Source organism: Neolamprologus multifasciatus, chromosome 17, assembly GCF_963576455.1.
Source record: "Neolamprologus multifasciatus chromosome 17, fNeoMul1.2, whole genome shotgun sequence".
Taxonomy (NCBI): domain Eukaryota; kingdom Metazoa; phylum Chordata; class Actinopteri; order Cichliformes; family Cichlidae; genus Neolamprologus; species Neolamprologus multifasciatus.
The window spans coordinates 16,751,008-16,773,652 of record NC_140455.1 but is presented as its reverse complement, the minus strand read 5'-3'; the positions used below and the strand labels follow the sequence as shown (position 1 = coordinate 16,773,652).

The 22,645-nt window shown below is 42.8% G+C and overlaps 1 protein-coding gene and 1 long non-coding RNA gene across 3 annotated transcripts in view; both read left to right on the top strand.

Moving 5' to 3' along the window:
* phf21b (PHD finger protein 21B) overlaps positions 1-22,645 on the top strand; it is a 97,483-nt gene that overhangs the window by 16,478 nt on the left and 58,360 nt on the right. The window lies entirely within an intron of this gene.
* Positions 7,535-22,505, top strand: LOC146499198 (uncharacterized). Its single transcript, XR_014870065.1, has 2 exons — positions 7,535-11,158; positions 15,691-22,505. It is a non-coding gene; the product is annotated as an uncharacterized LOC146499198 (long non-coding RNA).

Sequence of the window (22,645 nt, the reverse complement as noted above, 5' to 3'; positions counted from 1 at the left end):
ATAAGAGCGAGGTCAGATTAAAAACATGGAGGTGGTCCATGATGTGGGTATGGTAAAGTCAGGTAACAACTCACAAAGATGGCCTGGTGTGCTCGGGAGTGTCGGGAGGTTAAAAGTTAACAGGCTAACCCGAGGAAGCCTTTCAGAGGAGAGTGACTAAAGCATTTTGGACTACCCTGACTTGAAATACTGAGAAACTTCAGACTGTTTGCCCCTTTTGGGGTCTCTGTAGTTTCAGGTTCCAGATGAGAACCATGTTTGTGGCTCTGTATGGATTTATTTTTGATGGAAACAGATTATATTCCGGAACCTTTTCTGGGTTGGTAGAAAACGAAGAACCCGCTCTGATTGGTTTACATGAGCCAACTCTTGTTTTGATGCCACCTGTCCCAAACCTGACGGATGAACCCTCTGACACGGACTGTTGATCCTCCTCCGTGAACAGGAGGTGGGATTGTTTGGGTCCGATGTCGCTTGGTGATTTGATCAGTTGGAGGAGAGCGTGTATGGACAGGGTTGTGGTGGTGGTGGTGGTGGGGCTTCCTGTACACATCTGATTCAATTAACCCTGAGACTGACAGGATGACGGCTGCAGCAGCCTGCTGCTCCCATAACCCACTATCACCGCCGTCTGTCAGAGAGCGAGAGAGAGCTCAGTGCAGCTTCTCTGCCTCATCCTGACAGCGTTGCATCGGATTTTCATCACGTTTCTGCAGCTGCTTTTCTAAACAGCAGGAAAATGTTTGATACTTCCGTGATGGACTGCGAGGTTTGAAGTTTGGTGCCGTACAAAAATAAAACATCAGATGAAACCTGAAAAACAGGAGAATCAGATTAAATTCACATTAGATTTACAGTTAAAATAAAATGTTATCAGACTTAACTCGAGGTTTGATGGAGAACGGAGGCGGAGATGACGGATTACTGTGACTGACAGATGGTAGAAATGTATATACTGTTCAGCCCACATCAGGCGGGTGGTGCCAGCTCTCAGCTGAAGAGAAAGTTTCTCCTTTCAAAGGGACAACTTCAGTTTTTCAACATATATACACTACCTACCTCACATGGAGACTTAGCACATTTTATTTTTATGTTTTCTGTTGATCTGAAAGAACAATGCCATCCAGTAATGGACACTGTCCTCACTCTTATTTTGAAAGTTCAGTCAGTGCAAACAAGTTAGCCCCTGCCCTTCCTGTCTCATGTTTTCTGGCTCACTTGTCTGGTCGCTGTTAGGTTTTCTTAGCGTCATCTTGGACCGCAGCTGGTGATGGATCTTCTGCCCTTTCTGATCCCCATTGGTACTCTTGCTTCACAATTTTGGATCAACTAAAGGCTTTTCAGAGAACTTTTAGAGCAACCTGATTATAAGGAATTACAATAGTCCTCCTTAAAAGACACAGTCTTTATGCATCCTTGTTAAAAAGGACTCTAACGTAGTGTTTTCTGATTACCCAAGGGAACCATGTATAATGTAAAAATAATCGGCCTCAACTAGGGATGGGTATCGTTTAGGTTTTATCCGATACCGGTTCCAAACCGGTACTTTTGAAACGGTGCCGGTGCTTAAACGGTGCTCAAACTGGTGCTCAAACCGGTGCTTAAAGAATGGAGAACACAAAATTGGTCCAAAAACCTCTCATGTTTAGCTGTTTGTTTTTTTTTGTAAAAAGATAACAATGTTAGCCTTTTCTGCAGCTATGGGGCACATATGGTATCACTCTTGGCTGGAAGCAGTGCTTAAACAATGGAAAAAAACACAAACTTTGTCCAAAAACCTCTCATGTTTAACTGTTTTCCACTTTTTCTTTGGTCATTTTAGCCTTTTTGGCCAGGGTGAAGGGAGTATCTGCCATCAAACAAGAAGACAGCCGCATGTAACTACGACGGTGTTTGCTAGTTCACCTTACATGCATTAATTTAATAACGTGGTTAGCCTACTCAACGTAAATTACACATGAACAACATGAAGCTACTCACGCAGAGAAGAACGGCTGCTGCTGCCATCATCATCCGTCATCATTTCTGCTACACTAGCAGGGCTCCGGGTCCGATAACAGGCACCACACCCGCAGTAGATGTGCACGGTGTGAGGTCTTGCAGCAAGCTATCAAATACGGCGCATTTCTCGGCTTTAAAAAAAAAAAACCGCTATGCGTCGCCAGGTCTTTCATCGGATTCGAGGTGTTACCTCCTTTGACAGTGTCACAGTATCAGCTTAAAGCACTTGTTGCAGGCTGCTGAGTTTGCATATTTTGCTGTGAAGTACAGCCAGACTTTTGACCACTTCGCCTTGGGCATTTTAATCTGTAGCTCTGCTCTAAAAGAACGTACGCACCTGGACCCACCTACTATCCTCGGAAACGTTTAATGATTGGCTAGAATCTAAAGTGTATCACAGCTTAGGAAAAAAAAAAGCACCGAAATAAAGCACCGAAATGTGCGCTGCTTTTCGGTCTGGTTACTACCGTTTATGTCAGAACCGGTGCCATCATGGCACCGGACACCGGTACCCATCCCTAGCCTCAACACACAACCCAGAGGAACTCTGTGTTTACCTGGTCAAACTAGAATCTATCAAATGATTCAAATCACCGCAAGTCATTTCTTTGAATCCCCAACCATGTATTTAAGTCTCTAGTAAATTGTGAGGTCTGACAGGAACAGGAGAAGTACATCGTGGCCTCAGAGTGAAATCATTTCTGTTGTTGGGCATCTTTTGCTGCTGGTTTGGTGTTTGTCAAAATTTTGCTGCTCGGCTCATGACGACGATGACAAAAGAAGTGAATTGACTGTGTTTGCATCACTGCTTCTGTTTGAACATGGAGTGAAATGTGAGCTCGGAGCCAGTAAATCAGCTGGAATATGATGATAAATGTTTGTCTTTGTCTTCCTGTTTCTACCTGTCAGTAATTATTCGGAGCATGAGGAGTTGGCATCATTGTTTCTATAGGCTCTGTGTCTCATTAGAGTGAAATACTCTGAGTGTGGGTGGCGTTGGTGGGACAGAGAAGAGCATTAAAATGCATGTGACAAACATAGACTGAATGAAATGCTGTTGGGTGGTGCACGCATGAAAGTTACTCCAGCTGGCTGAGTCAACTCACTGGCAGCTCACCTCCACAGCAGACTGTGTGTGTGTGTGTGTGTGTGTGTGTGTGTGTGTGTGTGTGTGAGAGAGAGAGAGAGTGGTGGCAAACAGCTGGTGGGAAAAATTTATCCAGATGTAAGCTCAGTCGTGTAACAAGAAATAAAGTTCTATTAAGTGTCTTTCTTCCAACTTAGTCACAGAACAATGAAAATAATTCAGTTAAGTTCAGTTTTATTTTTATAGCCACAGCTGCCATCTCAGAGTGTTTTATTTTGGAATTGAAACCAGTGACCATTTCTGGGCAGTCCAGTAAGTATAGTAGGGGTGTCCATGCTCTTCTGCAGGTGGAAATAGCTGCCGATGTGCCACTTGGGTCCAGTGCTCCTTCATTTCCCCAAATCAAACAAGCACTGTGGGTTAAAATGGTCGAGGTTCTTTCAGCTCAGTGTGGACGTTCTTTCAGGTGTTTCAGTGAATTTTAACATCCAACACCTGTGACCAAGAGGATTTATGAGGTCTAGGGGAACATTTAAATAGTTTACAGTAAGATGAAACAGGATAATGTCCTAATGACAGCAAAACCTAATCTAAAATATAACATTTCTGACACTTGGTGGGGTTGTTTGTCCGACTTTCAGGCTGAAAGCGCACTCATTAGACCCAGTTCTGAAAGGTTTTGGATAAGTTATCAGGAACAACATAACTGTTTCCCCTGCTGACCATAAGATTTAGGCTCTTTAAAACTGCGGGGACTGACTAACTGCTGGAGCCTCTGCTGGACGTTAGAGGAACTGCAGTTTTCTAGCATTGTTCTTCATCCCCGTAGGCCAACACGTGCTTTGAAATGACCTGATTACACCAGGAAGTACTCTGCTTATCTTACAAGCCTCAGATGTTGACGTTTCTGACGTGCAGTGGGGTTATATTTTTTGCTGTGTGAAAGCTTGCTGTCTGTGTTTTGAATTGATCTAACACAGTTGAGGCATCAGAAACCATCTTTTCTGAAGATTTTAAATTCTGTTCACTGACTTTGCATGTTGTTGTTGTTGTTGTTGTTGTTGTTGTTGTCAGTTTAAAAAAAATTAAGGTGTAAAATATATAAAACTGTTGCCTGGCTTTACTTTTGAAGGTGGGAGAGCAGAAATAAGAGCTTTTTGTTTGGTCGGTCTCTTGTTGTTGTTGGTGAGCAGCTCAGGCTGGGGGAAGTCAGGAAAACTTGTTCAGAGCGAGCTTCTGAGCTGCCCTGGTGTTAACAGGGCTCCTCTTTAATCTTTTATTTATCTGCTGAACTAAAGAGGTCATTCTGATTGAGCAGCAGTATCCAAAACAAAGGAAAGTCAGTCCCTCTTACTTCCTGTTTGGACCTGCCTCTTTAACTGTAGGAGGAGAACGTTTAGAGGAAACAATTAGGAGAAGATGTAGACTGGCGTTATAATTAAACACCGCCAACACACGCCTGCTGTCACCCATCCAGCCAGCGTGGGCTCTGTCTCCATCAGCACCCTGACCCCTGATTGGCTCAGATGGCTCTGTTAAGCTGGTAATTATGGAAGGGGCAGAGGTGCCGCTGCGTGAATGATGTTAAATGACTTCTTGCCACAAATTATTAATTGTTTTACTTGAGCTTTTGAACTCAAAATGTGTGTTTACATTCATGCTTTCATACTCCTCAATGTGAGCCTCGTGGATTGACCCGACAGTGAGTATTTAGAGGATGATGGGCCTGATGATGCCCTGAACACCACACTGTCTCATGATTTGGCTTCTTCATGGTGATTTTACCTGAATAGGGCAACAATAGATACTGGTTTTCTGTCAGAGCCAGTCTATTGTTAGGTTGATGTACTGTGTGGAAAGAAGTTCAGTTCTTTTGGCTGAATCATCTCAAGTAATTAAGTAAATATACTCTGATAACACTTTAATAAGTAATATGATAGAGAGTGAAATAACATAATAGCACTTCCTTTGAACACAGACCACACTATTGACATTTTAAAGACCATGTGTGCTCAAGCAAGATGAAGAAAACAGGATGAAGTCAGGTGAAGTCAACCCGAACCCTAATTTTGACCCTAGGATATCGGAATGTGTAACTTTAGGTTTTCCCAATCAGGGAACACGAACATATTCATAATTCTGACAGACATTAAAAAACTTTCACATTTAGAAAAAAGAAAAAGAAAAAAAAAGTCTCTCCTGCCTTTCTCCAAAATATAGGGTTTAGGTTCTTACCTGTGATTTTGCAGACCTCAGAAGATTAAGATGATTTTGCATAGGTGAACTTAATCACCTGATGATGGGGCACAGGTAACTCAGTGAGGCGGGGCCACCTGACACAGGTGAATCCTGATTTTAGCGCACAATTCACCATAAGCTGAACTCTAACGGTAATAAGTTCAAGTTTCAGTGCCATTATCTGTAGCAGTGTTTAGTTTTAATGCTGTTTGGAGATTGTATTTCTTTTTAAACAAGTGTATATTTTCCATCATTGTTTTGGTGCTTAGCAGAAGCCTGACTCCATCAGAGCCTTGCTAAAATGCTGCCGAAATATAACCGAATATTTATTATTTCGAGCTGTGACAGCAGAGACTTTCAGACCTTAACAAAGTTGTGTTTCCAAACATTAACCACGGCCGACGTCTTCATTGGCGCGTGAGGATGCAGAGCGGCGGTGTTTGTCTCTGGCTCGTCTTTGTCTTTGTGAGAAAGCGAGCAGAGCAAAGAGAGGAATGTTTTTGTCTCTCTGCAGCAGCTGGTTCCTTCTCAGCGCCGGCTGTCCAGGCCTCATTCAGTGCTCTCTGATTAGGTTTTTGTTGTGTGTGTGTGTGTGTGTGTGTGTGTGTGTGTGTGTGTGAGTGTGTAAGTGGTTCATTTGTCAAAGCTTTTTTAGGAACAAACAATGGGCTCAGTGAGCCAGCTAAACAGACATCACCAGAAAGAGGTCAATTATAGTAAAGGACTAAAAAAATAGAAACGTGAATGTTGGTCTGATTAGTCTTTGTTATGGAAACCGTTTCATAACTCGTCTCCTGCCGGCTCTGATTGTACGTCTGACATCTCTGAAGATTTAAACCATTTCACTCGCAGCTTCACGAGATGGAGAGGAAAAAAAAAAGGAACATTGAGTCGTGATGGAGCTGCCGTTTTCCTCCAGCTGCCTCAAAACAAACCGAATAGAAAACTCACAACTTGCAGAAAACAATTTCCTGCAGTTTTCCCCCCATTTAGACCTGAACTATGTGTGGGAGTGGCCGTATTTCCTGGAGCTCATTTACATACTCCTTTTAGGCCAGCATCCCACAATGCCCTGCTTTTTTTTTTTAATGCATTATTGAGTCTAGTGGCTTGCTTAAAAAGGGGGTAGAGACCTCGCCATAAAAGGAAGTAGGACTCTGCATTCAGCCAGGGTTACTTCAAAGCCCCTTTGAAAAATTGATCAGGTGGGGTTGTAGCTAAAGTAGATCTCAGGCTGCGGCCTTTTCATCAGGTTAACAACACAAAACACAACCAGGAAGAAGAAGAAAAGGAACTTATTTATGTGCATGAAAGAGAAGAAAGCTGCTGAGAATTCCTCTGTCGCTACTCATTTGAAAGATCACATCTCTCTTGTTTTTTTTCTCAAGGCTTTGATCCTCAGATTAATCATCTGCAGTATTTGAAAGGAAGAAAAGAGGATCAGAGCAAATGGAGCCAAAATGGATCCAGGGAGCATAAATTACTCTTATTAATTATCATGTTTAGTTGACCCAAAATAATGGAGATAGGCAGGCAGGAAGGTGAAGGTTTAACATATTATAACTGCTTATAACAAAAAATGAAAAATAAGACCAAAGGAAAAAATTCAGAACACAAGGAGCCAGCAGGAGAACCCGGAGACACCTACAAACAAAAGGAAGCAGAAACATTGACCTGATGAGGACTGAGAAGGAAAACAGATTTCAGTTTCTATGCTCGTTCGCATTTGACTTTTTGAATTGACCTAATTATGTTTTCCAAACATTAACTCACAGTGCAGGAGTGACCCCAACCGGTCGCAGCAGATGTCCGCCCCTCCCTGAGCCTGGTTCTGCCGGAGGTTTCTTCCTGTTAAAAGGGAGTTTTTCCTTCCCACTGTCGCCAAAGTGCTTGCTCATAGGGGGTCATATGATTGTTGGGCTTTTCTCTGTATCTATGAAGCGCCTTGAGGCGACATTTGTTGTGATTTGGCGCTATATAAATAAAATTGAATTGAATTGAATTGAATTGAATTGAATTGAATAATAAGGCACAGGTTAATCAGTGAGAACTGATGGACTGAAAGAAAACGATAATAAGACGTGAACTAATGGTCAAAGTCTACCAGTGACTTTGTACAGAGAGTCCCAGACAGGCAGTGGAGGTGAGGGTCTCCTGGTGCAGGTATCCCCACTTGTTGTTGACTTGTGTAGTGTTTTTCTGAGACTTGTGTAGTGTTTTTTCTGAGGCGGAGGGCACCGCTGAAGTCTCAGCGGTGCCCTCCGCCTCTCCATGGTCTCCTTTTCTCTGTAAAAGGTCACGGGGTCATTTTTAAAAATTACCTCCACCAGATGATGACCATAAATACGACAATAAACATCACGTGCTCCATTGCCGCAGCTTGCTGTAAATATCTGAGAGTCCGGTCAGGAAACTGTTCAGCTTTCTTTCTTTAGCATAAAGCACCTGGTTGTTTTTTGTGTTTTAGAAGTCTTTCAGAAGAACATATCATCTGTACACGGAGTTGGATGAAGCTGGTAAATCCTCTTCTTCGTCTTTGCTGTAACAAGAACTGAACCAAAATAATTTGGACTGTTTTAAAATCTCACTGGTGCCTCAGATTTTGATTGTGGAGCTTGAAGAAGAGGTTTGGACCCAGAGATGGGTAATAATATCAGAATTAACAAGCAGGACAGACCCAGGACAGGTGGGAGAGATAATCTCTAGGCTTGCTCGGTCTCCCCTCCCCAGAAGACCTGAAGGAGGTGCTCAGGTGGGGACAGGAAGGTCCGGACATCTCTGCTAAGGCTGCCTGAGACTCCCAGCTGTATACACCCCTGAGCTTGGTCTTGGTAGTGACAAACACGTTTTGCGTCTGACTTTCAGATTAGGGCAGCTGGTGTATTTCAGGGGAAACTTTTTCCTGAAAAATGCATGCTGACTCCTCCCCTCCTACAGTGTAGATCTGGTCTTGGGTCCAGATATTCAGGAGATGGAGGGATATCGGCGGTGTCTTGGGGATCATGCCTCTGTTAAGCTGTGATGAGCTGTCAGGTCTACGCCTCTGTGCGTCTAATCCTGCCATCCCTCTCCAATCTGATCTCATCCACAGATCTTCAGCATAGCTCAAGGCATCGCTGCTTTAATACTGATAATGCCTTCCTAGTTTGTGGGGGATATAAGCTTTGAAAATCCCTTTAATCAAAGCAGCAGTGACACAAACATCGCCTTGGAAAGCGGCCCAGTAAAGACTTAATGCCACGGAGAGTTTGCCCCGTTTCCACATGCAATCCTGCCGGCTGAGTTTACCTCTGCCTGAGTTCTTAATAACAAAACCTTTCATTTCTCTTCAAGAAGAACAATCATCAGTGTTCACGACAGATCCAGCTACCTGCGAGCAGCACGACTTCAATTCACTTTAACAACCAAACACATATCTGTTTGGACAGAATAAATAAAGTTATCTTCACACATTGTTTAGAAATGATTTGCATCGCCTGGAGCTTTATGAACGTGGAACAAATGGAAACATACAGAACTTTGGCAGTGCTCTCAAGAAGTCCATCTCTACACAGACGCTGTTTCTCAAGGATGCTGTCCAACTGCTGAGAGAGGAGGGTGTATACTGCATACCTGATTATCAGTATAAAGACAGCCAAGCTGACCTGGACGAAGCTGGATAACCTGTTTGGGTTTTTGGGGTTTGTTTGGTGTTGTTTTGGACAGATTGCATGGACGTGACACGGAGATTATAGCATGCGGGAAAGTGACAGTTGTGGCCCACATTTCAACAGGTTTCAGGATTGAATTCAAGGCAGCTGAACTTTGGGTAAATTATGTGGTTTAAACCTTCGGAACAGCCATTAAGTTAGAGCCAGTTCTAGGTCCTGGTTTGTTGAAGGTAAATGGTGTTAGTTTGTCAGACTCCTTCAGAGGAACCTGAAGGTGGCCACAGCTCAGAAAAAATGTGCCCTTCATTAACGTTCAGGAGCACTCCCGCTCCTTTCTTCTGTTGTGTTGTAATGTTAAATGGACCCACATAACCCTGCATTGCAAACAGTGAAAACAGTTCGCTTTATTGAAAATATTTTAATTGCTTTTTCAGCTATGAAGCTTTTAAAATCACCACCAGACTCCATTAACAAAACCAGTAACTGTTCCCTAAAACATGTCAGAAGTTCTGCTTTGCTGCTGCCTGAATCCACTGAACTAATCCTAAACGTCACTGAAGAGCGCAGTCCTGCAGAGCGAAATTACTGTTATTTGTCAAAGGAGTTTGGTGATATAACAGAGGTGAAGACCTCCTAAAAACCTCTTATTGATCTTTTTTTTTTTTTTTGTTCTTCTTTCTTTTCAGCTACTTTGCCGGTCGATACTTTGGTCTTTTTTTTCCAGACGTGGGTCGTCCTAGCCCATGAACCGTTCTGAAGCAAAGAATTAACAATGAAGACTGTGGCCTATGTGTGGTATCTTAGACAGTCTCTGCAAACATATGAATATAGGCAGGAGTGCAGATGTAGATAGAGCCTCCAGATGTGAAAGGTGAAGCCTCTGCTCTCTCTGATTTGCATGGTGGAGGCAGTGAAGATGGTGAGTTTTAGCTGTGCTTTGAAGTCGAGTGGTTTCTTTCGTGCAGTAGTGGAGGAGCCTCCGGGGAGGCTCTCAGCCTTCATCCAGACCCCTCCCATTGTCAGCCTCTGCTTGGCAGTCTCCCCGATCGGCTTCAAAGTTGGGGACGTTTGTGCCTCCAAAGTCTTGGAGCTTTGAACTGAGAATGGGCTTCAGTCACAGAGGTACACTCACAGAACTGTAAAACAGACCTGACTCGCTAATTCTGCACTGATATCCAGATTTGTTATTGTGGCTGGGTGCCCAGAGGCTCACCGACTAACTAACACTGACAGAGTGTCCCGACTGTCAAAGAAGTTCTTTGAAAGTGAAATGAATCTGCTGGGTGTCTGCAGGCAGCAAAGCAGTCAGGAAAATGAACAGCCTCACAAGTGTGAGAGTGCTCTGTGAGGCGTCTCAGATAAACCCCAAATAATCTGGTTTAAACGCACGTGTCTGCTGCTTTAATTCAGACCGCTCTTTGGTCACATGCAGGTTTAGATATGGAGCTGGTAGCTGAAGACGAGGTGTTCTCTGCAGAAGATCCTGAAAGGGGAGAGTCTGCAGATTTGAACTATATTTGTATTTTCTGTAATAGAACCAGAACAGTTTTTAACGTCATGGAGGTTGCTGTATGATTAACCTTGCTGGGTTGTGGAAGCTGGTTAAGTTTCACTTGGATAAAGGTTGGTTTAAATGTCCAGGTAAACCATTAAAAACTGTCACCAGTTAATTAGATAATCATTCCAGCTTGCTGTGCTTTATTGGAGTGATCTGTATGAGAGGTGCATCTGAACTTTCTTCTCTCCACACTTTGTGGAGGGGCACCACTCTAAGATTTTAGTGACCGTGAAGGTAACACCACCCAAGCAACTGCAACATGAAGCACAAAAACCTACAGTTCCTCTGTTCGTCCAGCAGGGGCTTAAGTGGTGAGGCACTCCTCATAGACATGTTTACACTTTGGTACACAAACTGTTTTGGTCTCTGTAGCAAATTTAAAGGTTTTATTATAAGGGGTGTGGCCTATTTGACCTGACAGGCTGACCTGTGGCTGCTAGCTGTCTGCTGGCCTTACCTGAGCTAATTGAAGTCCCTGAACTGGACCTCTGGAGCGTGTTTGTGCTGTTGGAGCCTTTTGGAGCATTTTTAATCATGTGACCAATAATATGGCTGCTGTGAGGTTATTGTACTAGCAGACTGTCCAGGAAGGCGGAGTTCCAGTTGTAGGATTGTGTCGTCTTCGTAGCGCTTGTTAAAAAGACCACAGCATCCACTTATGCCTTGCGAGCTACTGCTCCAATCACTTTATTGACACCATTCTAAAAAACCTCTCACACCACAGACCAGTCTTCTTTTATGTGCTCCCTGGAGGCATTCATGAGCTTTCTTAAATACAGCGCCCCCTGCTGGTAAACCTTATTACATAAACACCTACATATCACCACATCCCCTTTCCTCTGAATTATATACAACATAGGTCTTTTTAACTAACATATACACATAATTGTTTTACATTAAAAAAATTTCAATTATTTTTTTTCAACACCATCAGAATTTAAGATAAAAACAAATCCAGTTATAGCTTTACAGATTAAGCCTAACTGGTCTTTTGACCTCACGCTCTGACCTCCTCAATACAGGTTCTGAAACCACTGCACTCTTCTCCACATACTCATGTCCATCCAGTGGTTTCAAATCAGACACTGTCTCTGCATGTGACACATCAACATTTTCATCTTCCTCACCATATTGTTCCTCCTGAAATGTTTCTTTAGTCTTCAGCAAGTTGCGACGGTTCCTTCTGAACACATGACCTTCTTCAGTTCTTACGTCATATGATCTCGGACCTGCTTCCTGAAGAACAATGGCTTTCCTGCTCCATGCATTCTGATCTTGAATTCTCACTACATCATCCTTCGCAAGCAATCCAAGTGCTCTTGTTCCCTTGTCGTATTGCCGTTTTTGTTTCCATTTCAGATGCTCTTGCTTTTTTATAATTTCTTCACTCTGCTTGCTTTCTGCATAGCAGGGCAAAGTTGTGTGTAGCTTACGATTCATCAGCAATTCTGCAGGGGATAAACCACAGTCTAAATAAGGATCAGATTGATTGTCTGTAGCCTTCTTCAGAAGCTGCTTGATGATATGCACTCCTTTTTCAGCCTTGCCATTTGCCTGTGGATGTTGAGGACTTGATGTGACATGTTTAAAGCCGTATTCTCTTGCGAAATTCTGCCATTCTTTGCAATTATAGCAAGGACCATTGTCACTAATGACAATTTCTGGTATTCCATGCCTGGAAAAGATAGACTTCACATGTGTGATCACATTATTAGCAGTTGTACTTGTAAGCAGAGCAATCTCAGGAAAGTTAGAGTAATAATCTATCACCAACAGATAGTCTTTCCCATTAAAATGAAATAGATCTGTTCCTACTTTCCTCCAAGGCGCTGTAGGAAGTTCAGGAATCATCATGGGTTCTCTTGCCTGTCTGCTCTGAAACTTGTTACATGTTTCACACTTTCCGATCATGGTCTCAATGTCTTTATTAATGCCAGGCCAGTACACCGTGTCTCTAGCCCTCCTTTTACACTTTTCTATTCCCAGGTGTCCCTCATGTATTCTTTGAAGTATCAGCTGTCTCAGACTATGTGGTATCACAATCCTATTGCCTCTCAACAGCAGTCCATTTACCGCATTGAGCTCTGATCTAACATGATAATACTTTGAACAAGACCCTTTGGGCCAGTCTCCTTGGATATTTTCCATCACCATTTGCAGCTCCCTGTCTGCAGCTGTCTCTTCACATACTTGTTTTATCTTTGCGTCAGACACTGGCAGAGACTCCACAATCATATTAACATGATCATCTATTTCTTTCTCAGTGGAGCTTGCGTGACACACCTCTGATGCTCTCGACAGTGCATCCGCTAAAGCTAAATGCTTGCCTGGTGTGTATATCAAGTCAAAGCTGTACCTCTGCAGTTTCATCATGAGACGTTGAATCCTCGGCGACATCTCATTCAGATTTTTCTTAATGATTGACACAAGAGGACGATGATCTGTCTCAACTGTAAAGGTAGGAAGACCATAAACATAACAGTGAAAAATATCAAGTCCATATGCCAGCCCAAGACATTCTTTCTCAATCTGAGCATATCTGGTTTCAGACTTAGTCATGGATCTAGAAGCATAAGCAACTGGTTTCCAACTCCCCTCTTCAGCTTGAAGTAAAACAGCTCCAAGCCCATCCTTTGAGGCATCTGTTGAGATCTTCAGACTCTTAGTTGGATCATAATATGCAAGCACTGGGCGCGTTGTCAGTGTGGTTTTTACATCATTCCACTCTTGTTCATGTCTCGCTGACCATTTAAATTCTATGGAATCACGAAGTAACTCCCTTAGTTTTGATGTTCTCACTGACAAGTTAGGTATGAATTTTCCTACAAAGTTTATCATTCCCATCACTCTGAGCACACTTTTCTTATCTGTCGGGCGTGGCATTGTTGCGATGGCTTTTATTTTTCTTTCATCTGGCTCAATACCTTCAGCAGAGAATTTGTCTCCCAAAAATGTTATGTCCTTTACACCAAAATGACACTTGGCACGATTTAGCTTTAATCCATTCTCCCTTACCCGTTGCAGCACCTTCACCAGTCTGTCATTATGTTCTTGTAGGGTGGAGCCCCAAATAACCACATCATCAACATAACAGCGAACACCCTGTAATCCCTCTAACATGTTGTCCATGGCACGATGAAAAATCTCAGATGCTGAGATTATGCCAAATGGCATTCTGAGGAATCTGTACCTGCCAAAAGGTGTATTGAAAGTACAAAATTTTGAACTTCTCTCATCTAGCTTTATTTGCCAAAAACCCTGCGCTGCATCTAGCTTTGAGAAGTATTTGGCGCCTGCCATTTCACTTGCAATCTCTTCACGCTTTGGTATCTGGTAGTGCTCACGTTTTATGGCTTGATTTAAATCACCAGGGTCCATGCATATTCTCAAATCATTGTTTTTATTCCTCTTATCCACACAAACCATTGAGTTTACCCACTCAGTTGGTTCTTCCACTTTTGTAATGACCTGCAACTGTGACATCCTGTCCAGTTCTTTCTTTAAACGGTCCTTCAGTGGAGCTGGGACTCTACGTGGTGAATGGATCACTGGCTTTGCATCCTCTTTCAGCTGGATACTGTAAGTGCATGGTAGACATCCCAAACCTTTGAAGACATCCTCATAATACTGCACAATGGAGTCAACTGCTCCTCGCTGTCCACTTGCTGCTTCTGCACAGCTAATGTGGTACACCCTTTTTACTAGGTCTAATCTTTTGGATGTCACTCCACCCAGCAGTGATTCACGACCTTCTGGAACAACATTAAACAATACATCATAATCCTTATGTTTTATTGTCACTTTAAGTCTGCATTGACCACTACTTTCAATATTCTTTCCATTGTAGTCTTTTAGAGGTACTCTTTTCTTTATTATTTTGGGCTTTGGTTTCATAGCATGGATCTCTGTCATGCTGATTAGGTTTGCCTGTGCACCTGTATCAATCCTTAGTGCCACCAAAGTTCCTTGTATTGGGAGTGAAACAATCCACGTGTCTTCATAATCTGAGCGTCGGTCACTGTCTTCTGCTACGTTATGCTCACGTTTTACATCCCCAAGTGACACCATGCCCACAAAGAAAGTCTCGCTTAAGTCAGTCTCTTCAACTACATGCACTGATTTGGGTTTGGCTTTCGACAGACATTGTTTGGCAAAATGATTTTTTCCATCGCATTTCAAACATCTTTTGCCATAAGCTGGACACTGTCTAGGTTCATGTCTGCTACCACATCGCTTACAGGAGTACACTGTACCCTCTTTGCTGGACTTTTGTGACATATTCTTCCTCATATTCTTTTTAACCACAGCTATTTTTGCACCACCATGTACTGCAGCGACGCTTGTCTCATTAAATGTCTTTGCATGCTGCAGGGCTAACTCACTTGCGTGACACAGTCTTTCTGCTTCTTCCAGAGTTAGCTTGGAATCTCTGAGCAGCTGTTCTCTAGTCCGTTTATCATGGATCCCATACACAATTTGATCACGAACCATAGAATCTTTCAGCTCTCCAAAATCACATGACTGTGCCTTTAGCTTCAAATCAGTCACAAAGCAATCAAAAGTCTCTTCTGGTTGCTGCATCCGAGATCGGAAAACATACCTTTCATATACTGTGTTCTTCTGTGGTGAACAGTGTGCATCAAACTTTTCAACCACTTTGTCGTACTTATTCCTGTCACCAACTTCCTCAAACTCAAACGTGTTGAAGACTTCAATGGCTTGAGGACCAGCTACCGTGAGCAGCAATGCAATTTTCCTGGCATCGGGTTTGGAGTCCAGTCCCATGGCAGCCATATACAGCTCAAACTGCTGCTTAAAACACCGCCAGTTGCTGTCCACATTCCCCACCAGTTTCAGTCCTTCCGGTGGCTTCAAACTTTCCATCTCTTAACCTTGAACTGCTATCGCTTCCACTCTCCCACTTTTACTCCTGGTACCATGTGTCGTCTTCGTAGCGCTTGTTAAAAAGACCACAGCATCCACTTATGCCTTGCGAGCTACTGCTCCAATCACTTTATTGACACCATTCTAAAAAACCTCTCACACCACAGACCAGTCTTCTTTTATGTGCTCCCTGGAGGCATTCATGAGCTTTCTTAAATACAGCGCCCCCTGCTGGTAAACCTTATTACATAAACACCTACATATCACCACAGGTGTCTGTATGATGCTCTCTTCGTCTGTGGATACAGTTCTTTCACCAACAGCTCAGCACTCCACCCTGTCACCCTACCATCCTCACTTCGGACTCCAAAACCCTATTTTGCAGCATCCAGAAAGTTAACATTAAGACTTTAAAACGTGCTAAACCACCCTGCAGCCATGCACTGTCGTGGACATGAACATATTTTTAAACAGTCTGATGTTCTCAGTTTTGTTTAGCAGCTTCTGGAGGACAAAGTGAACCTGAGACCTTTCTGATTATTCTTCCCAGTCAGGCTGTAATTAGCTGGGTTTTTTTTCTTGCCATAAAATAATCTCTTCAAATGAACTCTCATAATCTCTTTTTGTAGATGTGGATTTGATTTGTGCTCAGCGTGCTGTTCAGTCGTCAACACCTCCTGCAGGTGTGGATTAACGTCTAATTCTGGCTGCTGGCATTTCAGAGAATAAATCGGCAAATCTGCCTTCATCACACGTGACAGTTCAGTTTGTTTCTTCGCCCTTTAAAGTGAAACAAAAGAAGGGGCTGTAACTTTGATGGAGCTGAGCATGAAAACACTCCATCCAGCGGCGAGCGGCTCCTTTCATCCTGCTGCAAATCCTCCCTGTGTTCGCTCATTACAGCTCAGCCGCTCTGCAAAGACGTTAAGTCAAAAGCGTGGAGAGAAAAGAGAGATGTGTCTGTCTGAGTCACTCACTAAAAATATCAGCCGCCGCTCTCTCTGCCGCCGTTACGCTGACCTGTGAGTCAGAGCTCCAGCTGGAAAGGTTCGGGGGAACCAGGTGATCTGACCGGAGAACACAATGTTTGTCAGGGGAGGCGTCAGAGCCGGCGGAGGGCAGGTGGATGAAAGGAGGAGCAGGAGGAGGCTCAGAACACTAACACTGCTTCAACAGGCCGGAAACAAAATGGCTGCTGGAAGCAAGGATGGTTACAGGAAACTTGGGATAGTACACAGACCCAGAAATCCAAAAAGGCCTCACTCCACATGCTGCAGCAGGAAGTGGTTTGAGGTACTTTTTATGGCATTTATATCTATATATAAAGTCGAGTTTGAAGAAGGGCATCATCAGTAACATCTGTACTAGCAAAGAGTAGAAATGATCCTGCTACCTAGTGTCCAATCAAACATGAGATTAAATCCAACAAATCCACAAATTAAAAAGTCTAAATTTTCAGAAAATGGTCTGATTTTCTGAGGTAGTGCTGTGCTCCTGGTGATGGACGCTATGGTAGCAACAGCAGCAGTTTCTTATCTAGCTGCTTGTCAACTTCAGTTTGGGATTTTAGAAAAGCATAAAACCTGTTTTGCTGTTAAACTAACCTTACAGGAAGGTGAGGCTGATAATGTTTCCTGTATTTCTCCAGCATTAACATTGTTGTTTTATATTTAGCTGCTAGCTGCTGCCTAAACAATAACTTAACTGTAACAGTAGCCAATTAACTTGACTAACAAGTTAAATGGTTACTGTTGCTGTGCTGCTATTTGTGTGTTCAGCTGCTAGTGAGGGGAGGGGCTGTGTGTCAGCTGGAGGATAATCATTTTTAGTTTCGGTTAGTATCCAAGTGTGAAGGCTGAAGGCTGTTTGGTCAGATGCTGCCTGCATCTCCCCCGTTATGTGAAAGACATTTGGTGCAGATGTTTAGATGAACACATTATGTGGAATTTCTGGGATTGTGTTTGTGTGTGTTTGCAGTAAACACACAAAAAACAACTGTGACTAGTCCTGCTGTTCACAGATATTAATCTTTGTGATTTGCACTTTCCGTGGCTGTTTTCACTCGTTGCTCAGGTTTAGGGAAAACAAAAATCCTAAATTAGATTTGGTATATAATGTCTGTAGTATATCTTCAGTGCAGAATCTCTTGTGTTTTGAGAGTATAAATCCTCCTTCAGGTCATCATGTGTTTACGTTTTTATGTGATGGTGACAGTTTATTCAGCTTCTGTCAGATACTTTTCCTCATAAATATCCTGCTGTTAGCTGCAGCCTGCGAGAAATGCCCCAAGGTAGAGTACTGCTGAATCACTACGTGGATTTTATTGCTTTTTTTGTTCATTTAGTAAACAAAAATATGTTTTGTTCTTGAGTAAATGAAATCCCACTTTCCACAAATATTTTATTTATGTGAAAATCATTGGGAAAAGTCAGAAACGCAGACAAATCCCTGACTGTGTTTTTCATTTGGTACTAATTATATAGTGTTTCTCACAAATGTGAAATGTGAATAAGTTTGTGGTTTTATTTAACACCTTTTTTTGGTACATTTAATAGCCAGTGGATATAGACAGCAAATATGAGGAAACTGGGAATAGGAACAAACAGGAATTAAACCTGAGACTTGCTACTTGTTGCAAACAGCATTGGTATCTATGTTGTACCCCCTTAAAGGCCTTGCAGTGTTTATTTTTATCAAATACCCACCAACAGCAGCTGTGTGGACATAGCAGAATTTACTGAACACACGGCGTTAATGGATGAAATTGTAATAAATTAGTTTACTTACAGGTCCAGAATTTCCCACCTGACAACATATTCTTGTTCCTCTTTAATGCAAAGAAGTTATTACAATTTGATATGTTGCCCTAACTGCATACGTTTGCTCCACTCGACTTGACCAACGGATCAAATGTCTGTAAATTGTGGAAAGCTTCTATGCCGATGACGCCGATGTTTATGTGTAAGTGAAGCTGACTTGAAACCGAAAACGACCATCCACACTGATGTTAATCAGACCATCACTGTGGATATCTTTGCTTTCTGTGGAGGTTTCTGATTGGCTTCCGTTGTGTCTGATTTTTATCCAGCTGTTTTTTTTTAGAGCGGTGCTTCTGAGTAAGATGCTGTTGGACTAACACTTCTTCCCCGAGTCTCTTTTTCCTTATCGTCTGAGAGCACCCAGCATCTCAGCTTCTACTTCTGTGCTGGCTGCATATCGGCAGTGATTACTCTCTCTCTCTCTCTTGCTCTGTCTCTTTCTCCCTTTCTCCTCTTTCTGTTGTAGCCAGAAGATGGCATGGTTCGTATGCAGTCTCCTCACAAAGCAGAGATCAGGGCCGCCTTGCTATTAATAGCCCTGCCATGCCTTTAAATGTGTGTGTGTGTAAATAAAGTGCTGCTCACTGGGAGGGAACACAGCTGTACAAGCCGGCCTCGCTCTGGAAAATGGTGCACAGATGCAAACATAAAGCAACATGACAGCTTATTGCTGTGTAAGTAGCTGATGATGGTGATTAAAACTGAAAAGGAGGGATTTCCCACGTTGAGCCCAGATTTAAAGCTGCGAATGCGTCACCTTTCCTCTGCCAAGACCGTTTTCTGACAGATTCGCTAGGCTGCAGGGCGCCGTCTTCTTCACCTTCAGCACTGGACTCGGTTTAGCAGAAGCAGTGAGTGTTTCTGACCGGATAAAGAGCTGCATGCGAGGAATTAAAATGTGTTTGATGGGCCTTCAGAGGGAGAATAATATGTTTGCTTAATCACGCCTGAGTGTGAAAATGTGAAGGTAAGTTGCCTGGAAACTAAACAGGAAATGGTCAACCAAGGAATAAAGGCAGGAGAGTTTCTTTGAATATTCACAGCGAAGGCCTCAGAAATGGCCTTGAATGCAGCCGTGTGCAGCAACTGAGTCACAAAGTCAGGGTTTCATCGGGCTGTTGTGCTCTGGAGGGATCACTGCACTGAGTTTATTGGATTTCTTTTTTACAACAATCAAACTTTATTCTTGTGAAACTCGGTGGAGCTGTGAGGGTCGATGGTGTGAAGGCTTACAGATCTTTGGATGTGTACTTAATGTACACTTAAAGCCTCAAAGAAGAAAGCCCTTTGACTGCTGGATACAGCTGCAATGTTTGCTTTGGATTAAAGAGACTCAACAGAAACAGATGAATCACATTATGCTTCATGTCATTAAAAGAAAACAGAGATGAGTCAAGATCAAGTGTTAACTGTACCTCAATTTAAATTAGTTCATTAATTTCTTTATGTTTTTACATTAAGAGAAAATGTTAAAAATTGGAAATATTAAATATATTTTTTTTCTGAGACCACACACAAAGACCACATTTATATTGCATTTCATTTATAATTTCAAGTCAGACTTTATTTTCCACTTTTCTAATTATTATTAAATCCAAAATTAGCCAAGTTTTGGTCCCAAGCACAACATTGCTGACAAATGAAGAAATGACCAAATGCTTGCAGTTCCTGTAATGTCCACTAGATCAAATATGCCACTGAAAATGGTCCCAAATAAACATTTAACAGGAACTGCAGCCACATCTAAAACCGATCTAAAAAAGCATTTCAAATCCAAGTTCTAAACTATAAAAATGCTTATTGTGCTTATTTTTTAACATCAGTAGTTTTCTAAGCTATAATTGAGGCCAACTCCAGTCAAACCACAATGATTTTGTTGCTCACATTTTACATTCTAAAACCCTTTTTGAAACATCTGGAGTTGGTGTTAAAATGATGGAATAACAGTCACATCTGAAGTCTGTAACAAACGTTTTTCTTTTTCCTGTGATTAAGGTTTAAATCCACTTCCCACAGCCCTGGTTTGGTCTTTTTGTGTCCAAAAATTTAGACTATTACCTTATTTATTTATTTTTATATCGTGAGAGGTTCTTTGTGAGATGGGAATATTTAGTGCTGAATGATTGAAACACTTCATGAGGTTTGTGTTTGTTTAAAGGCTGTTGAGGACAACCTTGAGATGAAGGGCGACCCGGTAGAAGAAGTGCTCTTGATGCGTGTCCGCTGAACTCCTGAATGAAAAATGACCGTTTTGATTTATTCATCTCTGTGTGAGTGCGAGCGGGGATGAGGATTTACAACCGTAGATGATCTGAGTGTCAGAACAGAGGAAAGAAAAAAGAGCAGAGAGCGAGGCCAGTTTGTCTTCTTGCAGGAGAAAGACAAACTATCAGCCACTAAAACCCACAAACTGTTGATCAGAACAAGCCAAATAGAGTGTCAGGTGGAGCAGTTGGGGTTTGGGATTAAATTTAGTCAAAAGGGAGAGGTGGGGGCGTCCTTGCACTGGCAGTCAGGCGCTAACAAAGAGCGCCGCATAATAAATGGGACTTTAATTTGTTTTTTCTCGACAAGGTCGCCATGAGTGATGGGTGAAAGGCAGCGATGGGATGTAGAGTTGGCCCGAAGAGGAGAAAAACACGAGCAGTTAAAGCCTCAGTTCAGCCACTAGAAACTGCATCCAAACAAAGCAGGTTTGGGTGGTTGTGGTTGGAGAAAGGAGGACTTGGTTTAAGATGTTGTTGGCTTCATGTGACAGGTTGATGAAGTGTTTGGAAGCACACCAAGCTTAATGTGAAAAATCTGTAGTTTGGCAGAAATCGAGTTTCTTCAATTTACTGATGTTGGGACACAGAGGAGAGTCACATGGTTAAAAAGACAGGGTCTTAAAGAGTGTACTGGCCTGCTGTATGGCCAAAAGTAGGTACAGAAGATATGTTTGTGTGATGCTGGATGCTAAAACTCAGTTCTTCTCTATGAAAATGACAAACCTATGAAAGAGGAGGAGGCGGCCATTTTTTCAGCCCTCTGCAGGTGCTTTAGGTGAAATGAGCTCAGTCCCCTCTTGAGAATCACTTCGGTGGCTCTTACAGACTTGTTTCAGTCCTCTGTGGGACTTTGTTGAGGCGCCGCGATGCGTCTTCTGTGCCCTCTGACATGCATTTTGTTTACATGGAGGCTGCCAGGCACCCCAGCTGCTCTGCAGGCAGGCCGGCGAATGGAAATGTGCACAGAAAACTAATGAAAGCAGCAGAATGAGCTCATGTTTGTGCTGCGAGGAGAAGAAGAGGAGGAAGAAGAATCACTGCTCATGAGTTTCATTTTACAGGCTGACATTTTTGCTACCTCGGTGAATGTAGTCAAATTAATTTGCCATTATTGTGCCGGCTTATCGGACGTTGCAGAGACGTAAACAAAGATGCGGACAAACTGTGAAAAGCAATTAAAAATAAATGGGGTTTGGACAGAGAGGCCTCAGAGAAGGAGATAAGGGAAGCAGAGCTGCTTTTGCTGCTGCTGCTTCAGTTTGTAGTTTTTGGTTGGAGCTGCTGTGGACTTTTTGGGCGCCGTCCTGAGGCGTCATCACACTAAACGGCTGAATTAACCCAATTATTTGGAGCAAGCTGAAGTGGCGCGGCTGCCTTCAGGCGCCCTGTTATTTGGGAGGACTGTGTAAGTGCTCGTAGCCCTGGGTGTGTTTCTGTGAGGGTCAGCTGAATGCCTGCCTGCAGACTGATTACTGTGCGCCTTTGCTTAATGAAAAATAATGACCTGCTTGCCAGATTTTTCCTTCTTTGTTGGCTCTGTAATGTGACAAAAGCTTTTTCTCTACCTGAGTTTGTCTTCGTGGAAGAGGCAACTGTGGTCCTTAAACGAAAGCTAGTTTCCGTAGCAACATGCCAAATATAACAAGGCTTGTGCTTGCATGAAAATAAAGAGATGGCGACGCAGATGCTGTTTGCTGACTGAAGCAGGGCTGCAGGCCTGAGTGTCTCTGATGAAACTCGGTCTATAAAACATGAAGGCATGAATGCTGATGCCCGGATGGTGCAGCAAACGCCTCACAGGGATGCGGTTTCTTCTTTTTCTGCTTTTTATCAGCTTTGAGGACGGCAACAGTAAACATATGGCCCTGTGCATAAGTATGAGGTGGTGGCAAGAGGACAAGCCGCAAACATTTAACCAGAGTCTGAAATAGCCACCTTCATCTATAAGCAGAACAATGAGTCCTTCTACAGATGGTTTGACACACAAAATCCTGAGATAGAGATAGAAGATATCGAGCTAAATCCAATCTAAACCAAGCCTAAGATCAACCCAAAACCAAAACGGTCCAACAACCACTCTAAGCCAAGTTCAGAGGCAATAATTAAAACTCAAAATAGTCCAAAACAAACACCAAATTCAG